Source organism: Vicugna pacos, chromosome 17 (genome assembly GCF_048564905.1).
Source record: "Vicugna pacos chromosome 17, VicPac4, whole genome shotgun sequence".
NCBI lineage: Eukaryota > Metazoa > Chordata > Mammalia > Artiodactyla > Camelidae > Vicugna > Vicugna pacos.
In genome coordinates, this window is record NC_133003.1 from 48,673,741 (window position 1) to 48,677,284 (window position 3,544).

Here is a 3,544-nt window from a genome sequence, read left to right on the forward strand (position 1 = left end):
TCTGACCTTGAAAAGTATAACACTTTCCCATTCATATAAAGATTTAAAAGTTGCATAATCGAAAATAACATTTGTCTTGTTGGAGGTTTACAGGACATCATGACCTGACCTACGCAGACAGCTGCGAGAACAGCAGATTCTGACACCAAGAAGCTTGCATCAACCAACCACACACCTCCCCTTTTTTAGTATAAAAGGAGACTGAATTCTGGTGAGGATGATGGTTCTCTAGGACATTAGTCTCCCATCTTCTCAATCTGCTGGCTTTCCAAATAAAGTCATTATTTCTTGCCCCAACACCTTGTCTCCTGATTTACTGGGTTGTCGTGTGGCAAGCAGAATGAGTCTGGACTTGGTAACAGTGAGACAGCCCTCTCCTTTGTCCTAAATGCTACAGTTCTGTTAATGTAGCTGGAGAACAAACTGGTTTCCTTGGACGTTCCTTCCTATGACGTTGACTCACATGCCGCTTACCATCAACTGAACCCCTCTGGTCCTCTGTGGATGCAGTTGCTAAGCAACATGTGTCTCAATGTCACAATCTTGCATTCAAAGCCCAATGGCTTCTAGCCTGGCTTCTAGCCCAATGGCTCACCCTGAGAGGCTTGGAGCACCCTGGCTGTCTGGCCGCACGGACTTCTGACAGGAAGGGAATTGGGGGTGGCAAACCAAGAAGAGGACTCCAGGGTGATCTGCTCCACTGGCACCTACCAGGCAGGACCATTGATGAATTCAGGATGGCAGGCACTCTCCTGCGTGGATAGAAACCAGTGTTAGTGGCCCCCATCCCGCTTCCCTGACACTTTCTCTACCTTTTCCCAGGACCTTCAAACAATCCATCTCTGCCCATCCTCATCTGAGTCTAGTTACCCTTTGGAAATTCATATGTCTGACCGGAAAAACTCCATGCTCTGCGGTAAAGGGGGGAAGGCAGATGGAAAAATAACAGAGAGTATGGTATGGCTTTTTTTGCAAAAAGAAAAAAATATTTAAAAAAATTACATCCATTCATATTGATCATAGGAGACAGAGGAAATTAACAATGCCTGGTTACCTCTGAGAGCTAGACTGGTGTCAGGTGGGAGAGCTAAGCCTGCTCTTTGCTTTACACATTTCAGCATCACCTGGACTGGTAAACATGCAGGTTCATGCTAAACCCATTCACGTTAAATATGTTAGTTAAATGAAAGGACGGTTGGGAGGGAGGAAGGAGGAAGACATGAATTCTAAGTGCTCAGCACGGCACCGGGCACATGGTTAAGAATCCAGAAGGTGTTAGCGTTCATCAGCTCCTCATTCATTTTCAGGCACAGGTTGGTCCCTTGCCAGCTGCCAGCCTTTACCCTCCTCTCTCTGAGCACTGCCTCTTCTCACCTCCCCCATCCTGCCTCACCCTCATGGAACTGATAACTCAGGAACAACCTCCCACCTGCTCCACCTTCCTCAGTGACCACGGCCTCCTGTCTCAGACATGGTCTCATCAACAAGCTCACAGCGAGATGCTCCTAACTTAGTATCTCTGCATAACTGTAAGCGGGCCAGACCCACAGCTACAAAAACTTCCTGCCCTGCAGAAAGCAGCCTGGAGGGCAGAACTGGGTGCTGTGGTGGGATTTCCCAGGGCGGGTGTCAGAGCCTCTGATAAGGCTGCCCCCAGGAAGAACCCCGGCGAAGCTGGCCCCGGAGCCCTCTTGCTCGAGAGCCCCAAGAAGACTGATCCCTGTGGCACCGGCTTTCCTGTGCTTTCTCAACATCTCCTCTAAGCCTGAGATGAGGCCCTGGCTCGACAGAATGTCTTCCCCAGGGGGCCTTGCGCGATTACACCTGCCATGAAGCAGCAACAGCAGTTCTGCACTGCAGTGCAGGGTGGGTCACCCCCACCCCCAAGCTGTGAGACCCTGCGTGAGCCAGCCACCTCTCTTGGCAGCTCTTCCCTGAGTCTCATATGCTTTCCTCCCAGAGCTGTCAGGAGGAGCTGGGGAGAGAAGAGATGGGTAACTACCCAGCACAGGCCTGGCTGATAGCAAATGCTCAGACAGGTGTGGGGACGAGCCCTAACAGAGCTTGTCTTCTCGGTGCCTCCCTTCGCTTGAGCCCCTGTTTTAGGGGCCAGCCATCCCTCCAGTGGCAATGGGCATGCATGAACTCTAAGGCTAGGGGCAGAGAGACAGGGACGAGTGACCGCAGCCAAAGCCACAGTGCCCGACCCAGGAGGCAAAGGCAGGCACAATGGCTGGATGCACTGGGCGTCAGTCCTTCTGCCTCAAGTGAAGAGATGGGCAAAGCCAGCACAGGGGACAAAGGCCAGACAGCAAAGCTGCTTGAGGAAACTCACTGGACGCAGACAGACTCTGAATCACCAGGATCTGGTGACTGCACGTCTAAGACATCAGCAACAGTGATTCCAGGAGATCCAGGACTGGGATCTCCCACACCAGCCCAACGCAGCACCCAGCACATCTTCAGATCTTCATGCCCCTTCCCTGTGCCACGGCAAGCCCGCAGCCACCCACTGGACAGCTGCTGCAGTCATGAAGGTATGGAAAGTAGTTGGTAATTGAATTCTGAGAAGCAGTCTTTGCTTTCAAACACAGAGATGTAACCCACCTGAAAGGCAAGAGATCCAAAAGACAGCCCCGGGAGTTATCAAGTTATCAAGTGCAAACACCTAGAAAGCTACTCGAATACAGGATAAGGATTATAAGGGCTCATTTTTGCTTCCTGCCAAAACAAGCACGTGTGTATGATCGTTACCTATGACAGCAGGCAGAGACATCTAAATGTCTTTCTGATCAAAGTGTGTTCCATGGACAAGCTGTATCAGCATTCCTGGGGACCTTGTTAGCAATGAAAAATCTCCGACCTCACCCCAGAATTCCCACAATTCTAGAGTAAGAATCCATATGTTAACAAGATCCCCAGGTGAAGTGTATGTGTGTACTCTATGCCGACAAGAGCTAGGGGTGACTTAGATGGGACAGGTGGAGGGCATGGCAGGAACAGACGGACTGGAGATAGCTTCAAAGTTGAACCAGCTGACTTGCTGAGGGACTGAATGTGCTGGGGATAGTGAGGGGAGAATCAGATGTCATTTCCAAGTTTCTGGCTTGAGCAGCCACTTGGATGGGGATGCCCGAGGCCACTCACTGAGATAAGGAAGAGCAGGTTTGACTCCAGGCAGGAAGTTAGAAAAAATGGAGTTCTGTTTTAACACATCTGTTATAAGAGGCTTTTAAAACACCCGAGCAGAGGTTTCATGCAGCCAGTCAGGTGAATGGGCTGGAACGCAGGGGAAAGGTCTGGACCTGAGCAGGGAGAGAACACGTAAAGCAGAGAGAGAAGGCAGGCAGAGAAAAGGGCGGTGCGGAGAGGCAGCCCGCACAGTGGGAAGAAACCAGGAAAGGGAAGGCATGACGGCATAGGAGGAGAGCGGTTTCCATGAGGCTGGAGGGAGGGCTCAGTTGAGGGTCTTGTTCGAGGCTCTTCCCGGATGGAAGGTCCTAGAATATGCTAGAATATTCCTGGGATGCTCCGGCAGAGAGGG